The following is a 15,460-nucleotide window of genomic DNA, read 5'->3' as shown; positions in this document are numbered from 1 at the left end:
TGGGACAGAATATTAAGGGGGTGATGTTATTTACATGGGACTGTATGTTAAAGGTGTCTGGGGAGGGGGTGATGTTCTTTACATGGGACTGTATGTTGAAGGTGACCAGGGAGGGGGTGATGTTATTTATGTGGGACTTTATATTGGAGAGGGCAGAATAGATGGTGTGATGTTATTTACATAGGACTGTATTTTGGAGGGGGCTGTAAATAGAGAGGGATTTTATTTACATGGGACTGTATATTGGAGGGGGCTGGAGAGATGGTGTGATGGTATTTACATGGGACTCTATGGCGAAGGGAGGGAAATAATGTTATTTACATGGGACTGTATGGTGAAGGGGCTGAAGAATTATAATTTCTGAGGACATTAAACTGAGGAATATAAATGCAGGGGGCACTGCAAGAGGAATTATAAATACTGGGGGCACTTCAGGGCGAGCATTGTAACAGTAGGGGACATTATAAATACTAGGGGCACTGTAGGGGCATTGCAACAGTATGGGGCGATATAAATACTGGGGCACTTCAGAGTGAGCATTATAGCAGTAGGGGACATTATAAATATTGGGGGCACTGGGGGGGAGGCATTTTTAATCCAGGAGACATTAGGCATACTTATTACTAGCATTATTTCTACTAAGAGCACTATGGGGGGGGGCTTATTACCACTGAGGGGTCTGCAGAGAACTTTATTACCAGTGGGGAACAATAGGGGGCATTATTTGTACTGGAGGCTCTGTAAGGGCATTATTAATACTGGAGGGCTCTTCCAATAATGGAGGAATTCTTGGGGAGCGTTATCACTTTTGGGGGCACTGTAGGGGGCAGTATAACTAATGAGGGCATTCTAGAAGGGAATTACTATTGGTGGCACTATGAGGAGCACTATTAATATAGGGCACTCATTTTTCTTCAGGATAGTATTTGGGGGTAAAGAAAAGGGAGGAAGCTAAGATGTCTGTGTGTCACACTCTCCAAAGACTAGTGTTGAGCACGAATATTCGAATAGCGAATTTCTATCGCGAATATCGCCACTTCAAGAATTCGAGAATATTCAGAATATAGTGCTATATATTCATTATATCGAATATTTGGCATTTTTTTCCATCTGAACACACGATTCCTCTCTGCTTCTTGCTTGTGGGCCTATGAGAATGAAGCATTGTCAAGTTCACAACAATACTAGTGCACCAATCAGTAATCTGTAGTCAGACCTGCTAAAATGTGAAGTTGACAATTAGCGCAATCGCGAATATATTTGAGCACTTGACTCTATCTGCATATAAAGCTATTCTAATGTTCTGCCGTGCCAACCATTTTCTTCAGACTCAGGAAACTTCTAGCAGCTTGAAAAATGTAGCCAAAGTGACCCACGCCTGTATTTCGCGTTGCGAATTCACATTACGCGATTTTTACATTGCCGATTTTTTGCATTCAATAAAATTATCTGGAATTTTTTAAATTCGCAAATTTATGATGAATATTCTACAAAATATTAGTGAAATATCGCGAATTCTAATATAGCCCCTGTCGCTCATCACTAGCAGAGACGAGGCATGGCTGAGAGAAGTTGCCCGAACCGAACAGAGGAGACGTCACCTGGGAGGCCCTGGATGTGAGAGTTATGTACAGCTGTATAGCAAGTACAGTAAAATGTTTTCAGTGCTAGTGTTTGCGGGGAGAGCGAGGGGGGTCGGTTGGTCGACTTAGAGAATTGGGCCATATGCATTGGGGCTTGGGCCCCAAATCTTTTGAGACCCTAGCAATGCCCCTGATGAAAGCTATGAAACATTTCAGTTACAAAATAGTATTTTAAGATGAATTAATATACTGTAAATAGAAAGTGAGCATTAAATGGAAGCGACAAGGACTCGTAATTGGCGTTTTCTCTTCAATAGGTTTGAGGCTAGATATATTCAGACTGAAGGAAATAAATGTGCCAGTGGCGTATTACAGCTAATATTAGATAATTGCCTGCAAGCATGAGTGACATTAAACCAACCCAGATCTGAACTGACACATAGTTCTTATCACTTCATGTCCAAAACACTTTGTTACTGTTTGTATTCCAGATCCAGTATAGCTTCATCAAATGATGTTTTCATTTTATTTAATACGGCAATAAAAAAAGTGTCAGCTGAAGTCCAGGCCATTTAGGAACATTGTGGGCACAGTTTGTTCCCTTACAATGATAACAGAACATTTTTAATTACTCACTTTGATCTTCTAGACTTGGTTAAAGCATCATAGACATGGACTAGGAAAGCCGCCAAATAAATGCTGGACTCGTGGACAACAATAAGAAGACTGATGACACTATAGAACTGGCTAAATATTTCCCTTAAACTGCCTCTAGGTACAAGTGGACCCTTGGATGCCAGAGTCATGGAGGGACACCAATCTACAGTAGCTTACCTTCTGGTTGATATGTATAGAGAAGAGCCTCAGAGATCTAAGCAAGCCTAGTAGGCTGTGATTGGAGGCAAACAGTAAATTTGAAGAGCCCATGCTGGTACTATCCTGCAAATATTTAGGGTATGGCCACACAGTCAGGTTCCTACATGCAGTTTTGGAAGTCAAAATCATTAATAGATAATAAAAAGAGAGAAAGTATAGAGGACAGATACAACTTCTCTTTTTTTAATCCACTACTGTTCTTGGCTTCCAAAACTGCATGCAGAAACCTGACCGTGTGGCCGTAACCTTATAAATTTGACATCCACTAGACTTTGCAGATCAAGAATCTAGGGGGCATTTATCAAATCAGATACGTCAGTTTTGTGGTCTAAAAAATTTGCATCGTCTTGGTAATTGCAACATTTTCTAAGACATTTGCTTAAATTTGAGACATTTCATGATCCTTGCTGTTTTTCACAGTGGTCTATGTTTATCAGCTAAAAGTGAGATTAGACTTGGATTATGGCTGACTAAGGCTACTTTCACACTAGCATTTTTGCTGGATATGGCAGGGTTCAGCAAAAACGCTTCTGTTACTGATAATACAACCATCTGCATCCATTATGAACGGATCCGGTTGTATTATCTTTAATATTGCCAAAACGGATCCTTCATGGACTACATGTTGTGGTTTGCTCTCCAGTATGAGAACGCAACTAAACGGAACAGAATGCATTTTGGAGCATTCCGTTCTGTTCAGTTCAGTTTTGTTCCCATTGACAATAAATGAGGACAAAACGGAAACATTTTTTCCAGTATTGAGCCCCTATGAAAACTAAAATGCTAGCGTGGAAGTAGCCTTACTATGTGCGAAATTTGCAAAAGTCACAAAAAAGTTGCAAACTACTGTATGCCAGGCAACCTCCTAATCTACTTTTACATCTAAAGGACTACATTTCACTCACGCCACAGTGCACCATTAAGGTGCACCATTTTAGAAATGTGGTGCAGGCTCACAAAAAAAAGTCAAATTTAAAACTGACATATCTCCAGACTAGAGTATGTATAATTAGAGTTAGGATTTAGGACAGGTTCCCTTTTTTGAATACCAGCAGGACCTTTCCCATCATGTATTAGGGTTAGTATTTCAACATTAAAGGGGTTGTTTGAGTCTTTAAAAATTTATCTCCTATCCTTGGGACAGGCCATCAATATCAGAATGGTGGGGTGTTATGACTTCGGGCACCCCCAATGATCATTTAACTGATGGGGCAGCAGCACCTTCCCCAAAGCCGAAACCCATTTCATTATTATTAAATTTATTTTACAATAAATTGAACTTTTTTTTTTCTCCTTGTTTGAGTGTTCAGAGTTTTTTTTCCATGACATTTTCAGAGTCAATCCTTTCTACATTTCTTTATTAGTGAGTATTATGGCTTTGTACATTTGTATTATTTAACCATTTTTTATGTTTCTCTTTTTTTTTTCAGCAATCCTGCAGCTGGATGTTGGGATGGGCACTTATCTCCCAGTAACACTTTTGTGTTTCCGTTTCCAGAGAAGCCGCAGTCAACTGCCGATTTATCAATGAAAGACCCACATGGCTGTCAGCAGTATCACTTTATATATAACTTTTTCTAAGCTTTCTGAGACATGAGAACGAAGAACTAAATCCCGTGCTCTGCACAAGCTTTCAGCAGAGCCCTGAATTTAAAACATGGCTTAAATCCTACAATTTCATGGAGAAAAGTAATTAGAAAAGTGTAAAGATCAGCAAAGAATAAATCCACCGCTTCACTACTTCATGAAGCACCAGTATATACTGACACAGACCGCCCCCGCTCCTATAGTAAATTAAGTGAATGTAATATCATCCATTTAAGTAAAATGTTGGCTAAAATGGGAAGACCATTTCAATGTGGGGGATTCAGCCCGCACAACCCTATGCAGGTGCACATTGCTATGGCGAAATACAGATACAAACGCAAAAACACAAAATGCAATCACACTCTGCAATGAATAATTGAATATTATGTTTGGACAATCAGAAAACTTTTTGTCACCCTAATGATATTGATCTAGGTGTGCAGGTCCACCCAAGCCATCCAACAGATACAAAATAACTTTGAGGTTTTCTGGTTCTCAGTCAGATGAGAGCTGGTTTGGAATATTTCATAGTGCACAAGGCTGCCATTGTAAGGTATGCTGGCTGTTATCTGTCTCATGGATAGATTGATGGCTTGCACATACCTGGCTTTTGGCATATAGCCTTTGTGTGGTTGTCTATTGTATACTGTACCTAATAGGAGTCTAAGATGCATCCAGCTGTCCTCTTAATACTATTTCCATCAATTTCTAACAATTTTTTATGAACCTGACACTCTCTTCTCTTCTGAGCAGGGGGTGCCTGGTTGTCTCTCATTGGCTTTCATTATACTTGGGTGCTCGGCCGAGCACACATATATAGCAATGTGTCCGGGCCGGATAATTTGGTGCTCAATCATTACTAATATTTATGGCTTCTCCTTTGGCCATTAATATCAGATTCTGTGGATCCATTTTCCAGGACTTTCACCAATCAATCAGCTGACTGAAAGTTTCCACCAAGATCCTGCTAGCAGTGCTTCATCCTTATTGTTTACCAGGTGTAGTGCTATAAATTTCATATGGGCTGTGTTTGGTAATTCAGATCAATCATCATTCACTTCAATGGGACTGAGCTGCAAAGATCTGCATCACCTGACACAGACACTGTGAACAAGGGTAGAATTGACATTTCTCAGGCCATAAGCAATGTTATGTCTGGGTGTCCCTGTCACACCGCTTATTCCAGCACCATCACACCTCTAAAATCTACCCTGTCACACTGCTAATACAGTGACTCCTTATGTGCCCTCAATGCAATAAGGTGTCCCTTAACTGTCTCTGATATGAAAACTTACCTACTTCTCATGCTCACCCCAAATGGAGATGATCTGTGTGGATACTTCATCGCACCTATGGTACCAGCATCAAACCACCGGTTTCAGGGTGAAATGTGGAGCAGGGAGTTGCCATTGAATTCCATGGTACCCATTTCCTGAGAACACACCAGGAAGACCCATGGTCTGGATCATGTCGACAATATGACATTTCTGCAGCAAACCACTGGCTACAGCCATCACATGAATATACGGGCACATCACTACTGCATTTCAGTAAACAGATGTGGGTGGCTGCGCGCTCTATGTCTAAAGATCACGTTGTTTCTTAATGATAGTTTTCTGTGTTTGCCTTGCAATCCTTTTTGTCTCACTCAGGGATCCGTAGCTTCTCCTCCTCAGCTGTTTCTTGTCTGCCACTCCCAACCTCCTTATATTCTCCTCTCACACTTCTCTAGTTGCCAGTTATAGAGCTTCCTGCCTGGACTTCTATACTGACCCACTGGAGCTGTGAATCCTGGTTGTTGTTCCAGAGTGCTACCCTCCGGATCCCTGTTGGGCTTTTTGTTGTCTCCTGTTGTCGCCCACCTGGGATTATATGTTGAGTCTGTATTGTCTGTCCTCCCCTTGGTGTTTTCCTTTAGAGCTAGTGGTGCGGACTAGTGTTCCCACCGCCCTGTTCACTATCTAGGGCTCATCTTAGGGAAAGCCAGGGTTTTAGGCACGTGATCGGCGTATGGGTGTCACGAGGGTGTCAAGAGCCACGCCTGACTCCGTTGTACCCGGGGTCAGGAGGTCGCAGCGGTTGGCTGCACGCTCTATGTCAGATAGGGAAGTTTCCTTATTGTAGCTTTATGGGTTTGCTTTACAAACCCTTTTGGCTCACTCAGGGATCCGTAGCTCCTTCTCTCAGCTGTTCCTTGTCCAGCACTCCCAATCCTCCTTATATTCCCCTCTCACACTTCTCTGGTTGCCAGATATAGAGCTTCCTGCCTGGACATCTATTCTGACCCACTGGAGCTGTGTTGCTGCGTTCTCTGAGTGTTGCCTTAGAACGCTACCCTCCGGATCCCTGTTGGACCTTTGTGGACAATTGTTGCCGTCCACCTGGGTGTTTGTGTTTGTCTGTGTTTGTCTGTCCTCTCCCTGGTGTTTCCCTCTTAGTGCAGTGGTGAGGACTAGCGATCCCACCGGCCCGTTCATTATCTAGGGCTCATTTCAGGGAAAGCCAGGGTTTAGGCACGCGATCGCCGCACGGGTGAGGAACCCGTCTAGGGACGTCAGGGCAGGCAGGTGCCAGCTGCAAGGTGAGTTAGGGGTCACCACCTTTCCCTCTCCCTTGGGCAGGGCTTTCCCTGTTTTCCTCCCTGTGCGTGTTGCCGGTCATTACATTATATTTGGCCCTTATTTTTGTGTAGGTAAAAAAAAAAAACATTTTTTTTTTTACCTACTTAGAATCCAGTATGGATCCAATTGCTGCTCTGTCCGAACAATTTCATGGCCTGTCTTTGGAGGTGGCAGGATTGAAGGCGTCGGTCCTCCAGCAACAGCAGCAATTACAACAGACCGCAAGCCCAGCGGTTGCTACTGGTAACCAGGTTGTTGCGGAACCCAAGGTCCCTCTCCCTGACAGATTTTCTGGGGGAAGGGACAAGTTTTTGACGTTCCGTGAGGCCTGTAAACTATACTTTAAACTGCGTCCTTACTCCTCTGGTAATGAAGAACAGCGGGTGGGTGTTGTTATTTCTCTGCTGCAGGGGGACCCGCAGTCCTGGGCGTTCTCTTTACCTACTGATTCCCAGGCTCTTCGGTCAGTGGATGAGTTTTTCGGGGCCTTGGGTCTCATATATGACGACCCTGACCGAGTCGCACTGGCTGAATCAAAATTACGGAGACTCCTACAAGGAGAGCGGCCGGTAGAGGAGTATTGCTCTGACTTCCGTAGGTGGGCTACGGATACCGAATGGAACGACCCGGCTCTCAGGAGTCAGTTCTGCTCTGGGTTATCCGAAAGGGTTAAGGATGCGCTTGCATGGTATGAGACCCCCTTTTCCCTTGATGCAGTTATGTCCCTTTCTATCCGTATAGATAGACGCCTTAGGGACAGGTTGAAAAAACCGGAGCCATTGGTAACCCCTCCCAAGCAGCAGTTAGTCTGTACGGACTTAGACGAGCCTATGCAGCTAGGAGGAACTACTCGTCAGGTCCGTCCTCCTGAGGTTCACCGTAGGCGCGGGGGTTGTTTTTTTTGTGGGGAGAGGGGTCATTTCATTAACGTCTGTCCTTCTTTCCTCAGAAACAAAAAAAACGTCGGAAAACTACTAACCCCAGGCTGTGTGGAGGATGTCAGCCGGGGGGTATACGTTTCCTCCATACGTACATCGCAATTTGTGTTGCCAGTGGTTATTGTTTTTGGTGATAAGACAGAGACTGTTTCTTTCTTTCTAGACAGTGGAGCAGGGGTAAATTTGATAGATGCCCATTTTGCCCGCACTATGGGTTTGTCTCTCTGTACATTACAGAGACCTATTCCCATATTTGCTATAGATTCTGCTCCTCTGTCTCAGAGAAACCTCACCCACATCGTTCATAATTTACACCTTCGGGTAGGGGACCACCATAACGAGATGCTCTCATGTTATGTTCTGGAGGGGCTTCCCACTCCGGTGGTGCTGGGCCTTCCCTGGTTGGTAGCGCACAATCCAGTGGTGGATTGGCAGGCCAGGGAGATATTGGAGTGGAGTGAGCCGTGCAGAGAAAATTGCTTAAATAGCAATTGCTTAGTCGCCTCCATAACTACCCTACCTACATTTGTTTCGGACTTTGAGGACGTTTTTTCTGAAAAGGGTTGTCAGAAGTTACCACCTCATCGTCCTTATGATTGCCCGGTTAACCTTATTCCCGGTGCAAAATTACCCAAGACCAGGTTATATAATCTTTCAGGTCCAGAGAGACAAGCCATGAAGGATTATATCTCCGAGAGTTTGGCTAAGGGACACATCAGACCCTCTTCTTCACCCGTGGCTGCAGGGTTTTTCTTTGTTAAAAAGAAAGATGGGGGCCTGCGTCCTTGCCTAGATTTTCGTGAATTAAATCGGATAACCATCCGAGACCATACCCTCTCCCTCTCATTCCTGACCTGTTTAACCAGATTGCGGGTGCTAGGTGGTTCTCCAAACTCGATCTTAGGGGGGCCTACAATCTGATTCGTATTAAAGAGGGGAATGAGTGGAAAACAGCTTTTAACACCCCTGAGGGGCATTATGAAAATCTAGTTATGCCTTTCGGCCTGACCAATGCTCGGCAGGTTTGTGGTAATATACCTAGATGATATCTTAATTTATTCGTCTGATCTGAAAACACATGAGGAGCATGTCAGACAAGTACTACAGGTCCTACGGACGAATGAATTATATGCTAAAATTGAAAAATGTGTTTTTGCCGTTCAGGAGATACAATTCCTAGGTTATTATTTATCTGCGTCAGGTTTCCGTATGGATCCTAGGAAGGTCCAGGCAATTTTGGATTGGGATCTTCCTGAGAACCTCAAAGCACTACAACGGTTCTTGGGCTTCGCAAATTTCTATAGGAAATTCATAAAAAATTATTCGGTGATCGTAAAACCCCTTACTGACATGACTAGGAAGGGGACTGATTTTTCTAAATGGTCTGACGCCGCTAAAGTTGCTTTTTCCTCTCTAAAAGAGAGGTTTACCTCAGCACCTGTACTAGTCCAACCTGATGTCTCTCAGCCTTTTATTGTTGAAGTCGATGCATCAGAGGTGGGAGTGGGGGCTGTGCTGTCTCAGGGTCCGTCTCCTGGCAAATGGCGTCCTTGTGCTTTATTTTCTAAAAAACTATCTGCAGCAGAACAGAACTACGATATTGGCAATAGGGAACTGTTAGCTATTAAACTTGCGTTTGAGGAGTGGCGTCACTTTTTAGAGGGGGCAGTCCACCCCGTCACTGTGTTTACGGACCACAAAAATCTGCTGTACCTCGAATCAGCTAAGCGTCTCACCCCTAGACAGGCTAGGTGGTCGCTATTTTTTACCAGGTTTAACTTTGTGATTACCTATCGTCCTGGGGTAAAGAATACCAAGGCTGATGCACTATCTCGTTGTTTCCCTGGAGGGGGTAATGTGAGTGATCCGGTACCCATTCTACAAAGAGGAGTGGTTGTCTCTGCGGTACACTCTGCTTTGGAGGGGAAGGTGTTAGAGGCCCAGGGGGACGCCCCGGTCTCTTGCCCCTCAGAGAAATTGTTTGTACCGTTGAACCCACGTCTCGAATTATTAAAGGAACATCATAATTCGGCACTTGCTGGGCACCCGGGTAGTAAAGCAACCTTAGAGCTATTGTCTCGTCGTTTTTGGTGGCCAAGGTTGCGTCAGGATGTATTGGATTTTGTGTCTTCTTGTTCTACCTGTGCGCGCGCAAAAGTTTCACATACACGTCCTGCAGGGTCTCTATTACCACTCGTCATTCCCAATAGACCATGGACACATCTGTCTATGGATTTTATCACTGACTTACCTTTGTCTGCGGGTAAAACAGTGATTTTGGTAGTAGTGGACAGGTTTAGCAAAATGGCACACTTTATTGCGTTACCCGCACTACCTAATGCTAAAACTCTTGCTCAGGTATTCGTCAGTGAGATCGTGAAGCTTCACGGGGTCCCCTGCGATGTGGTTTCGGATCGGGGAACCCAGTTTATTTCTAAATTTTGGAAAGCTTTTTGTTCCCGTTTGGGGGTTCACTTGTCCTTTTCCTCAGCTTTCCATCCTCAGTCGAATGGACAGACTGAGCGTACCAACCAAAACCTGGAGACATATCTAAGATGTTTTGTGTCTGAAAACCAAGAGGTGTGGTCGTCATATTTACCGTTAGCTGAGTTTGCCATAAATAATCGCCGTCAGGAATCCACTGGCAAGTCACCTTTTCTTGGTGCATATGGTTTTCATCCCCAATTCTGTACTTTCAAAGAGGGGGGGTCTTCTGGGGTTCCCGAAGAGGAACGGTTTTCGTCATCTCTTTCATCAGTATGGCAGAAGGTGCAAGCTAACTTGAAAAATATGGGAGGTAAATACAAATGCATGGCTGATAAGAGACGGTCGCCAGGTCCGGACCTAGGAGTGAATGACTATGTGTGGTTGTCTACTAGGAATATCAAGTTGAAGGTTCCCTCTTGGAAACTGGGTCCTAGGTTTATTGGTCCTTACAAGATTGTAGCCATCATCAACCCCGTGGCTTTTCGCCTGGAGTTGCCTCAGACTTTTAAAATCCATAATGTCTTTCATAAGTCGTTACTCAAAAAATATGTTCCACCTCTAGAACCGTCACCGCTGCCACCCCCTCCTGTTGTCGTGGATGGTAGTTTGGAATTTCAGATATCCAAAATTGTTAATTCTCGTCGGGTCCGCCGCTCTCTCCAATATCTGGTGCACTGGAGAGGTTACGGTCCCGAGGAAAGAATGTGGGTCCCTGCGTCTGAGGTAAACGCCGACAGGCTAGTCCGGATTTTTCATGCCTCTCATCCTGAGAGACCTGGTCCTGAGTGTCCGGAGGCCCCTCGTAGAGAGGGGGGTACTGTCACGAGGGTGTCAAGAGCCACGCCTGACTCCGTTGTACCCGGGGTCAGGAGGTCGCAGCGGTTGGCTGCACGCTCTATGTCAGATAGGGAAGTTTCCTTATTGTAGCTTTCTGGGTTTGCTTTACAAACCCTTTTGGCTCACTCAGGGATCCGTAGCTCCTTCTCTCAGCTGTTCCTTGTCCAGCACTCCCAATCCTCCTTATATTCCCCTCTCACACTTCTCTGGTTGCCAGATATAGAGCTTCCTGCCTGGACATCTATTCTGACCCACTGGAGCTGTGTTGCTGCGTTCTCTGAGTGTTGCCTTAGAACGCTACCCTCCGGATCCCTGTTGGACCTTTGTGGACAATTGTTGCCGTCCACCTGGGTGTTTGTGTTTGTCTGTGTTTGTCTGTCCTCTCCCTGGTGTTTCCCTCTTAGTGCAGTGGTGAGGACTAGCGATCCCACCGGCCCGTTCATTATCTAGGGCTCATTTCAGGGAAAGCCAGGGTTTAGGCACGCGATCGCCGCACGGGTGAGGAACCCGTCTAGGGACGTCAGGGCAGGCAGGTGCCAGCTGCAAGGTGAGTTAGGGGTCACCACCTTTCCCTCTCCCTTGGGCAGGGCTTTCCCTGTTTTCCTCCCTGTGCGTGTTGCCGGTCATTACAACGGGTGAGGAACCCGTCTAGGGACGTCAGGGCAGCCAGGTGCCAGCCGCAAGGTGAGTCAGGGGTCACCACCTTCCCTCTCACTTGGGCAGGGCCTTCCTCTTTCCCTCCCTCTGTGTCACGTATGTGATAGTCACGCCGATCGTGATATTATAACTGGCCCTTATTTTTTGGAAGGAAAAAAACATTTTTTTTTTTTTTCTCTCTCTACTTAGAATCCAATATGGATCCTATTGCTGCTTTGGCAAAACAGCTTCAAGGCCTGTCTTTGGAGGTGGCAGGATTGAAGGCGTCTGTCCTCCAACAACAGCAGCAAATGCAGCAGACCGCAAGCCCAGCGGTTGCTATGGGTAACCAGGTTGGTACAGAACCCAAGGTTGTTCTTCCTGACAGATTTTCTGGGGGAAGGGACAAATTTGTGACGTTCCGTGAGGCCTGCAAATTATATTTTAAGCTGCGCCCTTACTCCTCAGGTAATGAAGAACAGCGGGTGGGGATTGTTATTTCCCTGCTTCAGGGGGACCCGCAATCCTGGGCGTTCTAGTTACCCCCTGGTTCCCAGGCTCTCCGGTTAGTGGAGGGATTTTTTTGGGCTTTGGGTCTCATATATGATGACCCTGACCGAGTCGCCCTGGCTGAGTCGAAGTTACGGAGACTCCTACAGGGAGATCGGCCAGCAGAGGAATATTGCTCAGAGTTCCGTAGGTGGGCTACGGATACTCAGTGGAACGACCCGGCTCTCAGGAGTCAGTTCTGCTCTGGGTTATCTGAAAGGGTTAAGGATGCGCTGGCGCTGTATGAGACCCCCCTTTCCCTTGATGCTGTTATGTCCCTCTCTATCAGAATAGATAGACGTCTTAGGGAGAGATCGAAAATTCCTGAGCAATTGGTAACCTCTCCCAAGCAGCAGTAAGTCTGTACTGACTTAGATGAGCCTATGCAGCTAGGAGGAACTTCTCGTCAGGTCCGTCCTCCTGAGGTTCGCCGTAGGGAGAGGGGCTTGTTTTTTCTGTGGGGGGAGGGGTCATTTCATTAATGTCTGTCCCTCCTTTCTCAAAAACAAAAGACCGTCGGAAAATCTACTAACCCCAGGCTGTGCGGAGGATGTCAGCCGGGGGGTATACGTTTCCTCCATACGAACATCTCAATTTGTTTTGCCAGCGGTTATTGTTTTTGGTGTTAAGACGGAGTCTATTTCTTTTTTTCTAGACAGTGGAGCAGGGGTAAATTTGATAGATGCCCATTTTGCCCGCACTATGGGTTTGTCTCTCTGTACGCTGCAGAGACCTATTCCCATATACGCTATTGATTCTGCTCCTCTGTCTCAGAGAAACCTCACTCACATTGTCCATAACTTACACCTTCGGGTAGGGGACCACCATAATGAGTGTCTTTCATGTTACGTTCTGGAGGGCCTTCCCTCTCCTGTGGTATTGGGTCTTCCCTGGTTGGTAGAGCACAATCCAGTGGTGGATTGGCAGGCCAGGGAGATATTGGAGTGGAGTGAGCATTGCAGAGAGAATTGCTTAAATAACAATTGCTTAATCGCCTCCATAGCTTCCCTACCTATATTTATTTCGGACATTACCAAGGCAGGGTAATGTTAGTGATCCGGTACCTATTTTACAAAGAGGAGTGGTTGTCTCTGCTGTACACTCTGTTCTAGAGGGAAAGGTGTTAGAGGCCCAGGGGGACGCCCCGGCCGCTTGCCCCTCAGAGAAATTGTTTGTACCGTTAAACCTGCGTCTTGAATTATTAAAGGAACATCATAATTCGGCACTTGCTGGGCACCCGGGTAGTAAAGCAACCTTGGAGCTATTGTCTCGTCGTTTTTGGTGGCCAAGGTTGCGTCAGGATGTAATGGATTTCGTGTCTACTTGTTCTACTTGTGCACGCGCGAAAGTCTCTCATACACGTCCAGCAGGGTCTTTATTGCCACTTTTCATCCCCAATAGGCCATGGACACATCTGTCAATGGATTTCATCACTGACTTACCTTTGTCTGCGGGTAAAACAGTTATCTTGGTAGTAGTAGACAGGTTTAGCAAAATGGTACACTTTATTGCGCTACCCGCACTTCCTAATGCTAAGACTCTTGCTCAGGTGTTTATCAGTGAAATCGTGAAGCTTCATGGGGTCCCTTGCGATGTGGTTTCGGATCGGGGAACCCAGTTTATTTCTAAGTTTTGGAAAGCTTTTTGTTCCCGTTTGTCCTTTTCCTCAGCGTTCCATCCTCAGTCGAATGGACAGACTGAGCGTACCAACCAAAACCTAGAAACATATTTAAGGTGTTTTATGTCTGAAAACCAAGAGGTTTGGTCATCATATTTACCGTTAGCCGAGTTTGCCATAAATAATCGCTGTCAGGAATCCACTGGCAAGTCACCATTTCTTGGTGCATACGGTTTTCATCCCCAATTTTGTACTTACAAAGAGGGGGGGTCTTCTGGGGTTCCCGAAGAGGAACGGTTTTCTTCATCTCTTTCATCGGTATGGCAGAAGGTGCAAGCTAACTTGAAAAAGATGAGTGGTAAATATAAATGCATGGCCGATAAGAAACGGTCGCCAGGTCCGGACCTAGGAGTGAATGACTGTGTGGTTGTCTACTAGGAATATTAAGTTGAAGGTTCCCTCTTGGAAACTGGTCCCTAGGTTCATTGGTCCTTATAAAATAGTAGCCGTCATTAACCCTGTGGCTTTTCGCCTGGAGCTACCTCAGACTTTTAAGATCCATAACGTCTTCCATAAGTCGTTACTCAAGTAGTATGTTCCACCTCTAGAACCATCACCGCTGCCACCTCCTCCTGTTATTGTGGATGGTAATCTGGAGTTTCAAATATCCAGAATTGTTGATTCTCGTCGGGTCCGCCGCTCTCTTCAGTATCTGGTGCATTGGAGGGGTTACGGTCCCGAGGAAAGAATGTGGGTTCCAGCGTCAGAGGTAAACACCAACAGGTTAATTCAGGCTTTCCATGCCTCTCATCCTGAGAGACCTGGTCCTGAGTGTCCGGAGGCCCCTCGTGAAAGGGGGGGGGGGTACTGTCACGAGGGTGTCAAGAGCCACGTCTGACTCCGTTATACCCGGGGTCAGGAAGTCGCAGCGGGTGGCTGCGCGCTCTATGTCTAAAGATCACGTTGTTTCTTAGTGATTGTTTTCTGTGTTTGCCTTGCAATCCTTTTTGTCTCACTCAGGGATCCGTAGCTTCTCCTCCTCAGCTGTTTCTTGTCTGCCACTCCCGACCTCCTTATATTCTCCTCTCACACTTCTCTAGTTGCCAGTTATAGAGCTTCCTGCCTGGACTTCTATACTGACCCACTGGAGCTGTGAATCCTGGTTGTTGTTCCAGAGTGCTACCCTCCGGATCCCTGTTGGGCTTTTTGTTGTCTCCTGTTGTCGCCCACCTGGGATTATATGTTGAGTCTGTATTGTCTGTCCTCCCCTTGGTGTTTTCCTTTAGAGCTAGTGGTGCGGACTAGTGTTCCCACCACCCTGTTCACTATCTAGGGCTCATCTTAGGGAAAGCCAGGGTTTTAGGCACGTGATCGGCGTACGGGTGAGGAACCCGTCTAGGGTGCCAGCCGCAAGGTGAGTCAGGGGTCACCACCTTCCCTCTCACTTGGGCAGGGCCTTCCTCTTTCCCTCCCTCTGTGTCACGTATGTGATAGTCACGCCGATCGTGATAGTAATGCTTCTTGAATTATTTTTTTTTTAAATCAAATATCACCACCTTGGCACTTGAATGCTTGTAAAGAATCTCGAAGAAGACAGTTTTTGAGAAGACGCAAATACAGTATAATCAATTTGGTTGCAAAAAAAGTTTAGCTTGAGTTTTCTTGGCAAATAAGAAAAATCTTCTGCAACCAGAGACAACCCCTTAGATATTGTAGCCACTGGCTTGA

Source organism: Bufo gargarizans, chromosome 3, assembly GCF_014858855.1.
Source record: "Bufo gargarizans isolate SCDJY-AF-19 chromosome 3, ASM1485885v1, whole genome shotgun sequence".
Classification (NCBI taxonomy): domain Eukaryota; kingdom Metazoa; phylum Chordata; class Amphibia; order Anura; family Bufonidae; genus Bufo; species Bufo gargarizans.
This window is presented reverse-complemented; position numbering follows the sequence as displayed.